At 47.7% G+C, this 18,504-nt stretch overlaps 1 long non-coding RNA gene across 1 annotated transcript; it reads right to left on the bottom strand.

The window, feature by feature from the left end:
- Positions 1-2,661: 2,661 nt before the first annotated feature.
- Positions 2,662-13,855, bottom strand: LOC134482989 (uncharacterized). The gene is made up of 2 exons (XR_010059770.1): positions 13,651-13,855; positions 2,662-2,897 (listed from the first exon to the last, which is right to left on the bottom strand). It is a non-coding gene; the product is annotated as an uncharacterized LOC134482989 (long non-coding RNA).
- Between the last annotated feature and the right edge of the window lie 4,649 nt (positions 13,856-18,504).

Here is an 18,504-nt window from a genome sequence, read left to right as displayed (position 1 = left end):
ATGAGAACCACTGATCTAAGACAGGGAATGACCCTCAAGCAGTCACCAGGTCTGCTTCCTATCGACTCTCTGGTCCTCAGTTGATCCTTTTTATTCAACCGCAGGTTGGGAATGGTGATGGATGTGTGGGGCAAGGCTGCTGTTGTGTGAAGTGTTAACACTCATTAGTGGCCTCCCCATGACTATCACACATCAACCTGGTGACAATACCTGACCTTCACTGAGAGCCCAGGGTTTATGGGTGGAGACATTCAGGTCATTCAGTCACCTATCTAACTAGAACATGACTTGGCCTCAGATATCTAGGGTTCCCTAAGACACCACAGAGCCAAATCGCTAAGCCTAGCTAGCGTTGAGGCCCATGGATGGAGGGAATTTCCAGTCAAGGCCAGAGCCACCACCCTATTGGGGGCCTCAGCACTCTGGATCTCCCTGCAGCTTGCATGTGATTACATTGTCATTCAGCCTGGCTGTCACATAGACTACACAGATCCAGCAGCAGGTGACAGGTTGTCCATGACCGATAGGGCCTCTTTGCTAGTACAAAGCAGTCAGCCTGTGACCTTTGTGAGGTGAAGGAGTCCCTTTCCTCACGGCATGCCTTTCCTTCTTCTTGGATTGTGCATTCAGTGCCTAAATACCTAGAGTGGCTGTACTCCTTCCTTCCCTCTCAGGGCGCTAGCACTTCCAGGGGAATCCCAGAGACCCATAAACCCAACGGCTCTGATACTGCCAAGGTATACAGATCTATTCTGCCCAGGGAGGGCTCCTCTCTCTCTGTCTCTCTGTCTCTCTGTCTCTGTCTCTCTCTTCCTCTCTCTCTCTTCCTCTCTCTCTTCCTCTCTCTTCCTCTCTCTCTCCCCTCCCTCTCTCTCTTCTTCTCTCTCCCCCTCCCTCCCTCTCTCTTCCTCTCTCTCTCTTCCTCTCTTTCTCTCTCTCTCCCTCCCTCTCTCTTTCTCTCTCTCTTCCTCTCTTTCTCTCTCTCCCTCCCTCTCTCTCTTCCTCTCTCTCTCTTCCTCTCTATCTCCCCTCTCTCTCTCCCTCTCTCTCTCTTCCTCTCTCTCTTCCCCTCTCTCCCTCCCTCTCTTCCTCTCTCTCCCTCTCTTCCTCTCTCTCTTCCTCTCTTCCTCTCTCTCTTCCTCCCTCTCTTCCTCTCTCTCTCCCTCCCTCTCTTCCTCTCTCTCCCTCTCTCTCTTCCTCTCTTCCTCTCTCTTCCTCTCTCTCTTCCTCTCTCTCTTCCTCTCTCTCTTCCTCTCTCTCTCTCTCTCTCTCTCTCTCTCTCTCTCTCTCTCACACACACACACACACACACTAGAAGGAGTCCTACGCCTCGACTGTCATGCTGGTGAACATCAAATAATGGCAAACACTACTGAATGCGCTGCTTCAGGATTCCGTCCAGCAGACTGGATGGTCCTAGAGGAACAACGGATGCGGAGAGCACCAGGGTCATGGACACCTCTGTCTCATGCCGTCTTTGGGGGTCTGACTAAACAAAGCCCTCAAGTATTGACCTAAGAGTCATGCATCAAACACCATTACACAGGGAGGTAAAAGGAGATGCTTAGGTCCTGGGTGAGTACAGTGCTCCTACAAGGAAATGTGTCTTCTGTCTTCATAACACCTTGTAACTCACCTGTACGCCCCCTGAGTCAGAGGGAAGCTATGCAGCAGAGTGTCACAAAGCTGGGAAGCAGCGCCTTACACTGTGCATGTAATGGAGTTATCACAACCCTGCACGAAATACCAGGGCAGTGAAGGGGGATCCTCTTCCTGCTGGATACGGCTCCCGTGTTTGCACAGAAGCAGTTTTCCAGCTGGGAGAACAGTAAGAAATGACTCCATGGAGGAGATTGGTCATTTAAAGTCCTGTAATGGAAACAGTTCTTCGAGGTTATCTCCATCCTCTGACTAGAGACACACAGTACCTTGACACGAGGGGCACAGCCAAGTGTTGAGTAGACCAAGGTAGTGATGGAGCCCATTATAGAAGACCCTCAAACAGCTCCATGTCCTGAGACCTGAGAGGAGGGGTTTCCCCCTAAGCCCTTCTCTGGAACTCCATCCCAGAAATACACTCAGATGTGGGATAAGAAACGCTATTGGGAAAAGTATGTTTTCCCAACATTTTCAGCTCTGATATGTATATGTATGCATATGTATATGCATGGGACTTTGTGTGAATTCACATGTTCATGTGTGTGGAGGTTATTTATGGACTCCTATGTGTGTGTGTGTGCACTCCTGTATGTACACGTACATACATTTCTATACAGATATATGCATGTATATCTGTAAGTACATGCACACACACGTGCACATATAGGCATGCACACAGGCACACACACACATGAGCATGCACATGTACATATACATACACACAAAACACACAGGCACTCACACAGGCACATGCATGTGCACACGTTTGTGCACACACGACACAATATGTCCTGTTCAGGGTTGCTCCTCAGAGGCTTCCTGGTGCCCTTTTTCAGGGCCCTGAGATGCTGTTCCTATCTCCAGAGCTGAGCCCGTGGACATTTGTGTGGCCTCAGAAACATCCTGGACCCATCGGGTAATGTTGGGCGCTCATGTTCTCATAGCATGCAGTTAACCTGAAACTCAGTGAGAACAAGGAAAAAAGCTCGAACCGTACGATGATAGATTTGCAATCATTATGCTTTCCTTGTATTGTTGAATGAGCATTAAAATCCATCTCTGGGAACGGTTGAACAGCAAATGAACAAAATCCCACAGTGGTCTCAATCCTTCTCCTCAATGTGTGCACCAGAGGGTGCTGTGCTGTGGGTCTGACCGGGAACATTAACTATTCCAAAACACATGTAGGTTTCGTTCTCACAAAAAGGAAAAATGCCTTTCTGGAGATTTCTGTTTCCCTGTAGAAGAAAGAACACGATATTGTTTTAAGCTGCAACAGTCAGGGGAAAGCATGTGAAATATGGGGTGTAGTGTTTTTACCAACTGTCTAAATAAAGGGCTCGTGAGTCATCGTGGAGAACAGGCTTTATTTTAAGAGCAGCAGTTCTGAGTCTCTCTCTCTCTCTCTCTCTTCTCTCTCTCTCTCTCTCTCTCTCTCTCTCTCTTTCTCTTTCTCTTCTCCCTCCCCCTCTTCCCCCTCTTCTTCCTCCTCCTCTTCCTCTCCTTTGTGCAGTCAGCCTCCCTTAGGTTTGTAACTTAAATATTGCCCAGCTGCTAGATACTTTCTGCTCCAAATTTTCAGCAAATCTGAGATACCAGTTTTTCAAAAATAACATACTTTAGACATCTGTGAGTTTGACCAGCAACATCGATGAGATCAGAAACACGGCATTCCGAGCTGAAAGTCCAACCACCTGTACGCGGAGGGTGCCTTTCCCGGAAGGCCACAATTCTTGGGTTGACCCACCATCAAGTAACATACATGGAAGGGCTGTGAAAGAAGGCTATGTCCTGAGACCTCACCCTGCTCCCTGAGGCCTATAGGAGGAGCCTGAGTCTGGTCACTTCAGGGTGACCTTGTTCACGGATGGAATCCCAGCGAACTGGCTGCCCCCAGGATCCTCCGTGCGTACTGCTGTTGCCTCAGGATGAATGCCTCACAGCTTTAGGCTGGCCCCGACCCTTTGTTTGTTATTACAGGAAACCCTGGGCCTCCCTTCGGTGTGTGTCCCCCATTGGCTGCAGTCAAAATATCACTGACTCATTATGCTGAGTTACACCCCCTTTGGTTTTGTTTTATGAATTAGAAATGATTGCCTCAACTTCAGAAATTCTACGCAGGTGCAAGCTTCGAGGGCCCACGCTGTTTTTCTGTCTCCTCACCTGTCTCTCCTTATCGGGGTTGATTATTCGTGAGTTCATTCACTTTGGTAAACATGCGCATTTCGAACCACTTCTATAAAAGTATTTAATGTGCTTCTCAAAGCAAGGTATCTTACAGTCACAGTAATTGCAGTTTTATTAGACCTTTAAATGAGAACCGGCCACTTATGAAGCTCTGATATGGTGAGCTGATTAGACACGTTAAACATAAAGACGCGGTTTATGGGGGCTGTATACCGTGTGCACGCCCACACCGGGTACAGGAGACGGAGGGGGGCTGTACACTGTGTGCGTGCTCACACCAGACACTGTGGAAGGATAAAATCCTACAAGACACACACCTTGATGCTGCTTACAGGTTGCAAGAAACAGAGGGGGAAAAAAAACGAAACACTGGATTTATAAGAAAACAATATTTCTAAATCTCCCACTGTGAGTTATGGTATAACTAGGGACCGCCTTTGTTCTGCTACAGTGAGGAGTTCGATTTGTATTCAGTGTGGGAATGACATGCACATAGCACACAGTGGGCCAATCCCATCACAGAGGACCACTCCCATCACACAGTGGACCACTCCCATCACAGTGGACCACTCCCATCACACAGTGGACCACTCCCATCACACAGTGGACCACTCCCATCACAGAGGACCACTCCCATCACACAGTGGACCACTCCCATCACAGAGGACCACTCCCATCACACAGTGGACCACTCCCATCACACAGTGGACCACTCCCATCACAGAGGACCACTCCCATCACACAGTGGACCACTCCCATCACAGTGGACCACTCCCATCACACAGTGGACCACTCCCATCACACAGTGGACCACTCCCATCACACACAGGACCACTCCCATCACACAGTGGACCACTCCCATCACACAGTGGACCACTCCCATCACACAGTGGACCACTCCCATCACACAGTGGACCACTCCCATCACACACAGGACCACTCCCATCACACACAGGACCACTCCCATCACAGTGGACCACTCCCATCACACAGTGGACCACTCCCATCACAGAGGACCACTCCCATCACACAGTGGACCACTCCCATCACACAGTGGACCACTCCCATCACAGTGGACCACTCCCATCACAGTGGACCACTCCATCACACAGTGGACCACTCCCATCACAGAGGACCACTCCCATCACACAGTGGACCACTCCCATCACACAGTGGACCACTCCCATCACACAGTGGACCACTCCCATCACAGTGGACCACTCCCATCACAGTGGACCACTCCATCACACAGTGGACCACTCCCATCACAGAGGACCACTCCCATCACACAGTGGACCACTCCCATCACACAGTGGACCACTCCCATCACACAGTGGACCACTCCCATCACAGTGGACCACTCCCATCACAGTGGACCACTCCATCACACAGTGGACCACTCCCATCACACAGTGGACCACTCCCATCACAGAGGACCACTCCCATCACAGAGGACCACTCCCATCACACAGTGGACCACTCCCATCACAGTGGACCACTCCCATCACACACAGGACCACTCCCATCACAGTGGACCACTCCCATCACAGAGGACCACTCCCATCACACACAGGACCACTCCCATCACAGTGGACCACTCCCATCACAGTGGACCACTCCCATCACAGTGGACCACTCCCATCACACACTTGCCAAGAGTTTGTATCCAAGGTACAACCAGACTCTCAGAAGCACTTCTGAAGTGCTACAGACCCAGCAGGTCCTGGGTATTTTACTTTCTCTCCAAGGTGACTTCCTCCAGCTCCATGCCTCTGTGCTGGGCCACCACCTCTGTCCTTCCCAAGCACTCCAAGTGGAGTGCCTCACACTGATCCCATAAGAGAACAGTCCCATCGGCTGGCTGTGGGTGCGTGGCTGGGCACCCTTCTGTTGCACCGACAGCACAGCATTTGTGAGCACACACACTCATTTTTACACACCTTCTACCCATTTAAATGATATGGAGACATACACTTTTCACAACTTTTGTTTGCTTGTTTTTGTGCCAGTAAAGTTCATTTTCTTTCTCGTATTCCTTGTGTTAGTGTTAGTGGTAGATTCTGGAAAATGTGGAGCCTGAAATCTTGTGAGACCTAAGTGGCTATGTGCAGCTTGTCACTGACTGGTCTGACCTGAGGTCACCAGCGTGTCTGAGGTCAGTGTCTTCACTGCATGACAGAGCCCACCTTGGGACAGCCCCTTATGGAACTGTTAGATGCCTCCCTCCCCTAAAATGTGCCTTTCAAGGCCTTTAATTCTAGAATCCCATTTTCTTCTGGTCTTTTTCCTGATCAGGGTGAGAGATGGTAGTGTCATTTCTAAGTCTCCAACTTCTTGTCTGCGACACTAGACTCTGAATGTGCCCCCAAAGTGTGGAATGCATGTGTGTGTACTTGTGCATGTGTGTGTGCATGAGTGTATATGAATGAGTATGAGTGTATATGAGTGTGTGACCCTGAGTGAAGTTATACTGTCTATATGAAAATACTGCACATATATGCGAATGTATGTGCATGAGTGTATGTGTCGATGTGAGAATGTTTGCGTGTATTTATCTGCTTTGTGGGTGTTGCTTGTAATCCTGTGAATGTAAATGCATGTGTGAACATGTGTCCATACATGTTTCTGACAGTGTCTGAGGGTATGCTGTATGGACCTCTATGTGTTTGGTATACTACAAAAGTATGAATGAGTGTATCTATTTCTCTCAAGAATGCCCGTTTGTGTCTGTGCATTTTCTCCTGCGTGTTCTTGACAAGGCAGACGGAAGCGTGACACTTACCACACCTTACATTCTCTTAAGGATACAGCTGTTCTTCCTCATGACAAACACATCTGAACACAGGAGCCCACGCTTGTGATCTCAACTACTCAGGAGACTGAGGGGTAAAGGTACCAAGTTCGTTACCTGCCTGGATGATGTAGCAAGTGTAAATGTAGTGTGGTCAACCAACTAACGGAGACGCCACAGAGCAGCCGAGAGAGTTGCTCATGTTGCTCTCACAAGACAAGAGAGGCTCTGGCCTCAAGCCCAGCTTCAGCCCACCCAAAGCAGAAGGGCCTGTGTTAGAAGAGAACTTCCTCAAAACTTTTCTTTCAGGACTGGAGAATGGTGTTTATAAAAAACAAAACAAAACAAAACAAAACAAAACAAACCAACTTGGTTCCTGGTGCCCACGTTAGGCAGCTTACAACTGCCTGTAATCCTCCAAGGGATTCAATACCATCATTTGGTTACCCCTCCCCACAACATGTAATCTTTAAGAATTGTTTTCCTTCATGAAATTTTGGCACTTTGTTGCCACCAGTTTGTAGCCCTCAACTCCCTTGACCCTTGAGGAGAGTCTGGAGAATATGGGATTCATGGAAACAGTCTCTCCATCCATGTTTGCTTCATTGTAACTCATGCATGGAGCAAGCGTCCTGGTTGTGCAGAGCTGCTGGCCCCTCCTTTCTCTAGGCTGTATCCAGAGGGCTGTGGCAGAACAGTGTGGGCTCCACCCAGTGCTAGGTTCAGGTGGAAACTACTACCTGACTCTGCCAGGCTTCAAGAGGATGCTCAGAGCCCAGAGAGGCCCAGCCGGTCTCATAGCCAGTCTCATGGCAGCTGTGCTCAGCCATACCATGGTTGCCAGCACCACACACATCCCATCAAGCCCCAACTCAAGTCACAGAAGCTTATCTGAGGCCGTCAGACCGTCAGACAGGGAGTCGGAATGGGAAGGTGGGAAAGGACCCCGAAAGGCAATCTCAAGAGTCAAAACATTATGAATCTCTCGGATGTGAGGAGAAAGGGTGGGACTGAGGGGGAAGTAAGGTCTTGAGAAGGCCGACTTCACAAGGAAGCCATGGTCTGGTTTCCTTAGGCAGAGGAGAACAAAGAACCCAGAATGCTAGCGCTCACCTGTGGAGTTCAAGGCTTCATTTGGCTATGACTACCAGCTCTCGATGGGACACCTGCATGAGCGCGTGTGTGCTTTCGTGTGTGTGTTCTGTGTCTAGGATTGCAGGTGATTTTAGCAGTGATTAACATCTAAATTAGGCTAAGCGGGTGCTTCTCCACAGAGACAGGCTTATTGAGTAAGAAGCCCACGTGTCCCATCCTGAGGCTTCAGCTGCTGTCCCAAAGGTTAGCCTTGGCAGTCACAGATGCCAGTCCCTTAAAATAAGACGGTTTTCATGACTTTGGAAGACCTGAACTAGTGCATCATCCCAAATCAGAAAACTTCTATTTAGTTTACAGGCATTGATTCTGGAGAGACCCCCTTGGATTTGCCTGGTGTCTGGGGTGGTCAGTGACAGGGGACATTTGCTTTTCAAACCTCACCTTTCATGTTGCCTTCTGGCTCCAATCTGTTAAGAAAAGAAACCCTTCTAAAGAGCTAACTCACACAAACTCACACACGTGCATATACATGGGTGGTACTTGCCCCTGAATTCAGAGTGAATTTTTTTTTTCTGGTAGAAGTTAAGCTTGAAAAAGGAACGCATGCGGCTGCCATGTGTGAAAGTATGGTATTAATAATTAAGCCATGCGATCATTACCTCAGGATATTATTTCTTAAATATCTCTTGCAAAGGCAATATGATTACATATGAATGATATCAATTTTCTACCAACAAAAAAAAAATCTGCAGAAATAGGAATTGAATTACACTGTCCAATTTGCTGTAAAGTTCACTGTATGTGAAGAAATTAATCAAAGCCTACCACCGCCCATTTTTATGGGGACATAAAATGATGTGAACTTCCATTTTTAATAAAGATGCATAGTACTTTCATGAAGACTGACTAATAATACCATAACGAACTGAAAAGCTACCGATAACACTAGGCATAAAAATTTTGAGGCGTGTATTTACAGAGACATTCCGTGTAAAGCAATGTTGCCCTGAATCTGTTTGAAATGGTTACAAAACAGAGAGGCCCAGGGTAAGCTCGGGATGAGAGTAGCGCAGATTTATCTTCGAGATGTGGGAAGGCTCACAGAACATATGTGTTTGGAGACTAGTGTTCATGCTTCATCAACCCCAACATGAGTGGCCACCTGGGAGAGCTGAGCCCCCTCCTTTTCATCCTCTCTCCCTAACCTCTTCACCCTTCAGAGCAGAAACAACCCGCCAGGAATTTTTCATAAAGCACTGTCTTGGAACAAGAACTCCTGGGGGACAAAAGGAATGGGAAGTTATAGCTGGTGGCGGACCAGCTCCAGGTGAGATGCCTGGTCTTTGTCCTCCTCGTCCCCAGAACTTGGGTAGGACGCACACGCCAGCCTTTGCTTTGTTTGGTTATGAAAACACCAAAGACTATGTAATTTATAAGGAAACAAAATTACTTCATATGGCTCTGAAGGCTGGGAAATCTGAGGCCGGACTACAGATCTACATCCACCGAAGGCTGCTTTCTCCTTTCAAGATGGCGGCCCAGATGAAGCACCCTCTGAGGCAGGAAGTGGTAGCCTCCTAAGGTGGAAAGGACCAGACTCCTGGTCTCAGGCTCCTTGTCAGCAAGGACAGTCCACGAACGAGCTCCACCCTCCACACCTCTTGAGGACTAAGTTTCTGATAGGTGTGTTTGAGGATTGTCCGGATCATAGCGAGTGGTCATGCAATTATTTCTTTTTTTTTTTTTTGGTTCTTTTTTTCGGAGCTGGGGACCGAACCCAGGGCCTTGCGCTTCCTAGGTAAGCGCTCTACCACTGAGCTAAATCCCCAGCCCCGCAATTATTTCTATGAACTGTGTAGAGCACACCTCTTAGCAACTCTGGGCAGATACAGACTGTTTCCTTTGTTTTCCCGCTGATTTTGAGGTGTCGTCAAGATCAAAATGTCATGAAACCCATCTTCTCCCTGGGTTTTCAGTTCACTTGAGGAAGATTACCCTACACTGAGGACTCTACCCATGAAGCTCACGGAATCACCTGGGAGTACCACCAGTAAAGGAGGGCAAGTATTCCCTCAGCCCCTGCGTGTGCGTGCGAGCGTGTATTCGATGTATGCTACGTGTCTGTGTGTTTGTGTCTGTGTATGGATGTATATGCAAGTGTGCATGCACATGTGCACAGTATTAGGGAAAGTCAGAGGTTGATACTGGGTGTCTTAGTGTCTCTCAGAGGACCTGGAACTCACTGATTTAACTGATCATTCTGCATGACTAGTAACTCCAATGACCCCCTCCCCCCATCTCTGTGTTCCCAGCCCTGAGGTTGCAGGTGTCTGCCCACCATGGTTTTCCCCACATGTGGGCATTGGAACTCATGACTGGAATTCATGCACAGCAAGAGTTTTATTGACTGCACCATCTCCCCAGCCATTGACATAGCCATTTCTTAAGGTGGGTATAGACACAGAAATGTCATATATTAACATATAATAATATATAACATGCATGATAGATGCCTTAAAGTATATCGCTTTTTTCAGCATAAAAACTAATCCATGTTTACAAAAAATTGGAAATATAGAAAAGTATGCAAAAAACCCAACCACCCAAAGATTCTGTCTCATGGAAATAACACACACACACACCATTTTGATGTCTCTCAGTCACACCCACACACTTATCTGTGCCTGAGGACGCACACACACACACACACACACACACACACACACACACACACAGATTATTATCAAACGCCCTTACCTATTTATTACCTTTTAAATTTAATTTTAAATGGCTAACTCATATTCATGGCTCAAAACCCAGAGAGCAGAAAGTGGTTTTGTCCCTAACGTTTGGCATGAGCATTTTCCAGGCCGTTAGCATTTCATAAATGTGTTTTTTAATGGCTTCAACATGTAGCTGGCACAGAAGCACTGGATTTACCCCGTCCATCCCTGTGCACATGCATTTCGGTGGCTTTCAGGTCTTCATATTGTAACGACTTAGACCAAGAACACCACATCTGTCCTCATGTCCTGTTTGGATCTGCCCCTGGTGACACTGCTGCCGCCTTACCTTCCAGCCCTGAACCCTAAGGGTCTCCCCAGCTCCCTGGTCCCAGGGCCCTGGCATTTTCTGGTTCCCGTTACCCTTCATTAGCAGACACTAGCTCGGTTTGGAGTGAGAAACCAGCTTTCAGCCTGGGACTGGGTTACCAGCCGCACTTGGGAAGTTCCAGAGTTAAGTGGAATTCTGATCTAACCCTATGCTAGATGAGGAGAGGGAGCCCCAGGGAAGTCGGGGGACTTCCGGAAGTGCACATCTGTAGTGAGCCGGGTAGTTCAGCAGGACTGCCCAGGTTACCATGGGTCTGCCTGCTGAGCTCTGCTACCTAGGATCTTGCACATTTAGATGTCTTTGTCCCTTCCTGCCCAGTCCTGCTGCCTACACTTCTCTGTCCCCATCCTAGTTCCTTTTGTCCCGAGCCTTCCATTCTGCTTTCTCCAGTGTGTCCCCAAACACCCTCTCCCTGTTCCTCTTTCCCATCTACCCTGTCTACCCTGCCTCTCTGAACTCTTCCTCTCTGTTTCTGGGTCTCTATGACTTTCTATGTCACAGTCTTTTTGACTCTGCCCCTCCCCTCACTTGCTGGAAGTTTCTCCTCTGCCTAATTTGTGCTCCACACCAGCCCTACCTGCTAAAATCCTCCTCATTCTTCACCTTCAAGTCTCTGCTCAAATGTCTCGCCCTCTGGGAAATCTTCCCTAACCTTTCTGGAAGCACAGTGGGGCAGGCTGTCTCTGCTGGGCCCAGAGCTCTAGCTGGAGGTCTGCTACTGCACATGGGTGTTTAGTATCCTTTCTGTGCTGGGGACAGAGAAGGGCAGTGACAGCCATTGGTGTGAGTTGGCCAGAGGGCACTCTCATGAAGATGGCTTCAAGACTCACAAGGCCAGTGTGTCACAAGTGTTCACCAGCTGAGGTATTGGCACAGTAGGAAGGGACACCTCATTGAGATTGTGCTCTGCATACACACTCATGTGCACACATAGTGTACCTAAACACAGGCATGTACTCACAGGTGCATGTAAACACAGATACTTACAGGTGCATGCAAATAACGCAGTCACATGCTCACAGAGGTGCATGGAAACACACATACACACAGGTGCATGGAAACACACACTCACATGCACACACAGGTGCATGGAAACACACATTCACATACACACAAAGGTACATAGAAACACACATTCACATACACACACAGGTGCATGGAAACACACACATGTACACACTCACATGCACAAACAGGTGCATGTAAACACATAAATGCTCACTCACATGGCACACACAGGTGCACGGAAACACACACATGTGCACACAGAGTTTTCCATTACTGATGGGAACTCCCTCACTGCAGCCTCTGAAACATCCTGTATCTAAAAGCCATACTTCCTCCACACTGATTGCATCTCCTCAGGGCTGTGGGAACTTTGGCCTCACAAACTACTTGACAATGGGAAAAATACTTGAAATTGGGATTCCCCAGAAATCCAGATGCACGAAGCTGAAATCCTCCACTGCCCTCAGTATACCCTTCAGCCAGCAGTAAATGGCCACTCTGACTGCTTCCAACCCTCTTGTGCTGTCTGTACTGGGGCTTCCTTAGCCTCTAGGACCCACGTGGGTCCTTCAGTTCATGCTGTACCCTAGATGTCCTAGGTACGATTGTCCCTTTTGTGGCCTTGTGGAATACACCTGCTGCTCTGTTTCCCTCACAAAACGTGAGTCTCATCTCTCCCCTGAGTTCACACACACACACACACACACACACACACACACACCGTGGTCCAGGTCCTACTCTTCCTGGACCTCTCAGCTAAGCCAGCCTTGTGCTCACTGGTGTTTCTTTATGGGATAGGCAGGCAAGGCGGCTGCAGCCCCGGGGGTAAGGGAGCTTGATCCTGCAGACTATAGCTAGAGGATGAAAATGTGTTCATCTACCACATTCCTAGAGGCACTGGGACCTCCCACAAGCCTGCGTTACTTCCGTAATATTAATTTTTGAAGCAAAATCTTTCTTTTAAATGATGAACTAAAAAGCAGGCTTTAGATGACCTGTCAGCAACAGCCCGTTCTTTTTTTTTTTTTTAAATCACTTTAATTCCTAAGCCTGTGCACCCACAAGCCACTCAATTTCTTCCCACACAGGAGACAATGGGTTTAAAAGCTAACTGCTGTGCTGTAAGTGATTTAAATTAATGATTGATTCTCTTAAAGACAGTGTGGGATCTATCACCGGCATGATAAGCCGCCCAGAGTCCTCTATCTGCATATAGCTGTGCAGGGTAGCAATATCTGGCAGTGAATATGGAAAAAAATCAATTTCCCCTCCTTTCCAGCCTATCTCCCCAGCCTAAGATATATCTGGCTTGTTTTTCAAACATGGCTGCAAATAATTCAACATCCTTTGCTGGGAGGTCTGCTGAGGGAGGTCTACCTGTTGGAATGTTGGCACCGGATCTCATTTCTGAACTACATCCTTTCCCCAAATGGCAGAGGTGCTAGGCAGGGATCTGGTGGACGTGGTGGTGCTGGTGGTGGTGGTAATTACCCTCCATTTCTACCACAACAATTGTGTTTTAATGGCAACTCCTCCTGGCCAACAGATTATTTTGCTTGTTGCTCCTCCATCCCTTCTGGTGATAGACAGAGAGCTATGCTGTCTCCCCTCTCAGGATGCTCCTATGCGGGCGTTCCCACTGGGTGATGGCTGCTGTTCCTTCTAGCCATTTTGGCTGGATCCACCAGCACTATTTTTCAAAGCTTTTTTTTTTTTTTTTTTTAACGAAGCCTTGTGCTTAGTGCAGAAACGATCAAATTCCCATCACTGCTGTGCGGTTTAAGAAATACACTCACATTTGCGTTGTCAAAAGCCTCTGCTTTTCTTCATTGTCTCTTTTCCCGACTGCAAAATTTATGTTGCCCCTATCTTGAAGGATGGAGACTCCCAGGGGTATTAAGCAAGAACACAGGGAAAGAATTGGACCAGCTCCTCCACTCCTGGACCTTCCTAGAAAGCCACGGATGACCAACCGTTATCCCCACGAATACACGGGGATCTGAGTTCGATTCCTAGAATTTACCGGAAACAAAATAAACAACGGCAGTAGGGGTTCCATGGTACTTGGCATCCCAGCGCTGGGTAGACGGAGGGATCTGGGGTTTGCTGGACAGTCAACTTAGCTTATGACGAAGTAGGGTCCAGGCCAATGAGAGGTCCTGTCTGAAAACAGTGAGGTGAATGGTGAGGGTGGGCAAGAGGCCAAACCTGCCCTCTGGCACCACATATCTGCGCATACCTGAGCGTGTGCCTATGCACATACATATACCCAACACGCTTGAGAAAGAGGTCTTAGAATGGGTGCTTCTAAGCTGTAGTGAGCCCGGGTGCATTGTGGGGCGGACTCGTAGATACCTTCTGGGTCTCTACAGCGTGGGAGGAAGTAGGAACACCTGTCGTAGGCAGGAGGAGCAGCTGCAGATGGCCAAGGCTGCTGCCCCAGCTTCCTGACTTGGAGGGGATTGGTCCCCGGCAAGGTCTGAGGGCAGTTCTGCTTTCCCAGAATCCTCTAGGTGCCTGAATCTCACTGTAGTAGTCTCTTGCCAGCGGAGAGGAAAAAGGACCGCGGTGTAAGCCTTCTCTGTTATCAACATTTTAATGCTGCAAGATGGGATGGGTGTAGGCCTTTCTGTTGGGATGTGTGCTTGTAGTGTGCCCTCACCCCACCCCCTTGACCCAGCCTGGGAGGTCCCTGTAGCTAGTTTGACTAGTCCTTCTTCACTTAATTCATTTAGCAAGTACTTCCCAGCTGGGCTGGCTTTTGTTAATCAGATTAGCTTAGTGCTTGGGTCTTCTAAATACTTGAAGGTAAGGAAAAGAATTGTAGAATTTCAAACTGCCTTTCAAATGTTTTCATCCAAACCTACAATTTAAAAACTACTAAACATTAGCCAGGTGGGCAACATTATACCTCAGTGTGTGTGTGTGTCTGTGTGTGTGTGTGTGTGCTTTTGTTTCTTGAGACAGAGCCCCAAGTTGCCCAGGCTAGTCTTGAGCTCTCTGTGTACCTGAGGCAGGCCTTGAACCCCTTATCTTCCAGCCTCTACCTCCCAAGTCCTGGGATTACAGGGTAACCCTATCACACCCAGATTAACATGTGTTTCTTATGTGTCCATTTGGCAATTTATTATGGGTGATATCTTTTGGTTGTTTTTTAAACTTTTCTATTTGGTATTAATTATAGATAGAATTGAAATCGACGTTTTATATATTTACCTCAGATCCGGTGGCTTTGCTATAGTCCTCTTTATATCCTGAGAGTTTATCTGTAAGATTCCTTTAGACTGTTTTTTTTTTTTTTTTTTTTTTTTTTTACATTACATTCTGGTTGTCTATGAATAATGGCAGTAATGGAATTCTAGGTTGGCAATTAGGCTTTTTATTTAGCACTTTAAAGATGGTAATTAATTCCTTGTTTTCTGGATTCCATAATTTTTGTTGAAGAAGCAACTGTCAGTGATAGTTTTGCAACTTTGAACATAAAGCACCATCTAAGTCTGCCTGACGCCTTCTCTCTGCCTCTGATTCTCAGCTGCGAGGACTCTGCAGGGTGGGAGTTGAGCCGTGGGTCTCCTGCATGGGTTTTTGGAGCAGATCTGGTTTATACAGATGTATACCTTCCATAAGTTACAGAATGTAGTCATGGCTCCTTCCAATGTCGCCCTGTGCCTTTCTCCCTCTCCCAGACTCCCATCATACATCCACTATCCACGAGGCCCCATGTGCCTTGCTCTCTCTTTCCTGTGTTCAGCATGGTGCAGTCTGCTGAAGACTCCATTTTCTATCATCCTCGACATTACTGGTCCTCCTTTCTTACCAGACCCAGACTTCATCCAGTCTGCCAGCTGATTTGATTTTTCTCTATCCTCTCTATACAGTTTACTCTTTTACATGGGTTCTGGTTCCTTGATAAAACACAACCTAAACAACACAACAGAAACCTCTAGGTGGCCATCTCTTTCCTTGGCTGCATCAACACCAGGTATTTCAAGTACAGGTCAGTAATGACGTGTGGCCGTCCATCTGTCTGCTCCTGCTCCTTTTTCCTCTTGGCATGGTTCTCACTTTTTCTCTCGGCACCAAGCATGGTGGATGAGCCATCTTGGGTGGTAGTCCTCTCCTCTGATAGCGAGGTCCTTCCTCCGGTCTGTGGCTGAGCACGTCCAGCTGGCCTTGCAGGTTATGCCAAGTCTCAGGCTTTCCTCAGGTCTCTCTTCTTTTCCAATCGGTACCTAGTGTCTGTCTCTGTTGCTCCCTCCCCCTCCCCCTTCCCTCTCATGCCTGCAGTCAATCTCTCTCTCCCATTTGTACATCAGTAGATTCTGCATCTTCCCTACTACCTACCGTCTATCTGTCCTGTCTGTATTTGCCTCTGTCTACCTGTCTATAGTAGATTTCTCCATCTACCTTCTCTTAACAGTTCTTGGTGGAGGCATTGGCCTCTCAAAATGGTTCTCTTTTTTACAGCTGAAGTCTCTCATGATCCCATCAGTCATCAACTGAATGTCTAAACATTGTTGAAAGACACAAGTACAGATAAGTCTTTACCAAGGATCTTTCTGGAATAAAGAAATGACCAAAAAACACTTCTCAACAAAGAGGATCATGTTTATTTATTTACATGATTCGGGGGACTTTGGACATAATTCTCTCTTGACAATTTTCCATTATGGGTTTTCAGGAGTCATGCATTAAAAAGGCGGGCTGTTCGTGTGTGTGTGTGTGTGTGTGTGTGTGTGTGTGTGTGTGTGTGTGCCTGCGTGCGCGCGCGCATGCATGCATGCACACGTGCACACGTGCACACCTGCACGCCTGCACTTGATATTGGAAATTGGACTTAGGGCTTCACACATGCTAAGTGCATACTCTATTAATGAACCATAATCCAATCTGAGTTATCCTTTTAAATCTTGTACTTCCCAATCCTATCTGACCTTGAAGTTTTCTAAGTGTCCTTAATAACATCACAGCCTACTTTAATAAACACACTACACCCTATATCCTAATGAATATGGGTGGCAGGAACCTCTGGTTGATAGTCACAGAATTCAGTCTTTATGATCTCAGCAGCCAGTGTGAAGGGGGAGTCATGGGTGAGTAGCCTGGGCATGACTGGAGTTGGCCTCAGAAAAGGATGTCTGAGGTAAAAGGCCAAAGAGCATGTGTGTGATCAGGGTGGGAATCTGAGTGGCCCACGGTCTCTTCCCTCATTTCAGAGTAGACTGGGCTATCAATAGTCATACGGAGACGGATTACAGAGTGCCTTGTGCATACCCTTGCTTGGACACCTCCCATCTGTTCTGAGACAATGCAAGCAATTAGCGAAGCCCCTGACATTTAATTAGTAATCAATGAGTATTGAATATCATTTCGATCCCTAAATATTCATGATTCCCGCCTATTTCTCACACTCACTTTGCTTCTGTATCCCCTCTATCCGGAGTGATAACCTCAATGTCATGTTTGATACCTTTCTCTATCCCACCCTAAATTAAAACCAGAAATTTACCAAATCCTTGTTAACATATTTCCCTGAGAATACCCTGGATTAATCATTTTTCCCCTCTGGGTTCCTTGAGCCATGTATTAGTATTTCAGAGAAAGGACTAGGCTGGGGATTTACCATTAAATTATAAAATGCTGATTGCCTAGTGATCCTGTGAACCCACGCAGGGGTTTCCAGTAATTCATCCCTGGTAAGCCTAAGGCAGGTATCCAGAGAAAGCACAGGGCATTGCTGAGAATAAGGCAGATTGACCTTGGTCCCTAAAGTAAGATTGGGCTCTGGCAGTGTCTTACACTGACCCTACACTTGCTCTCAGGGCGGCTGGGACTCTGCATGGATGACAAGAAACCATCAGTCACAGGCAGACCCAGATACTTGTCCACCTACCTGTCTGTCTCAGTGGTACGGGCCCTAAGCACTGTTCTGGGTGCTGAGGGATGTGGTTCTTGGCTGCTCAACACAGATGCTCTCCATTTATTCACGTTCTGTCCATGGAGATTAACAGAAATCAAGATGAATCATACCGGGCACACATCTGGATGCCGAAGGAGACGAAGAAGGAATCGAACAGGGAAAGAGCCAAGGAGGCAGCTGGATAGCCAGCCACCTTTCATCCAAGGGAAGAGGTGGCCCATGTGCCAGCCTCGAGATTGAATGCCACCCTCTTCCCCACTCTGTGTTTAGGGATCCTCAAAAGTGACCTAGTGGGAGATCTGCTCTTGAGAGTTGGAAGGCACTGCTAGTCAAGACCCACCCATCCTGCCGAATGTCCCATGTCCCAGAGCATAGAGTGTATGGGCCCTGGAGGGGATGTGTCCATTGCACCAGGAGGAGGAGTGGTGTGGAGTCACCCCCAAAAGGCCACAGAAAAGGGAGAGAAATGCAAACCCCGTCCTTCCAACTCCTCCAGTTTAGCTCCATGGGATCATATGGGACTTCTGATCTCCTGAGCCATGGAATGTTTAAGTTGTACTGTGTAAGCATCTACACTGATGGCGGTCACTTACAGCAGCTGCCAGAGAATGCAGTTCTGTGACGATTTAGCCTTTCTGTGGAGACAGGTAGAAAGGCCTTAGTGGGGTCTGAGAGGAGATAGACAATCGTCGCACACAAACAAAGTACCACACTGGTCAGAGGGAGAGTA

This window comes from Rattus norvegicus, chromosome 18, assembly GCF_036323735.1.
Source record: "Rattus norvegicus strain BN/NHsdMcwi chromosome 18, GRCr8, whole genome shotgun sequence".
NCBI lineage: Eukaryota > Metazoa > Chordata > Mammalia > Rodentia > Muridae > Rattus > Rattus norvegicus.
Note: the sequence above shows the minus strand (reverse complement) of the source record. Positions and strands in the feature narration are given on the sequence as shown.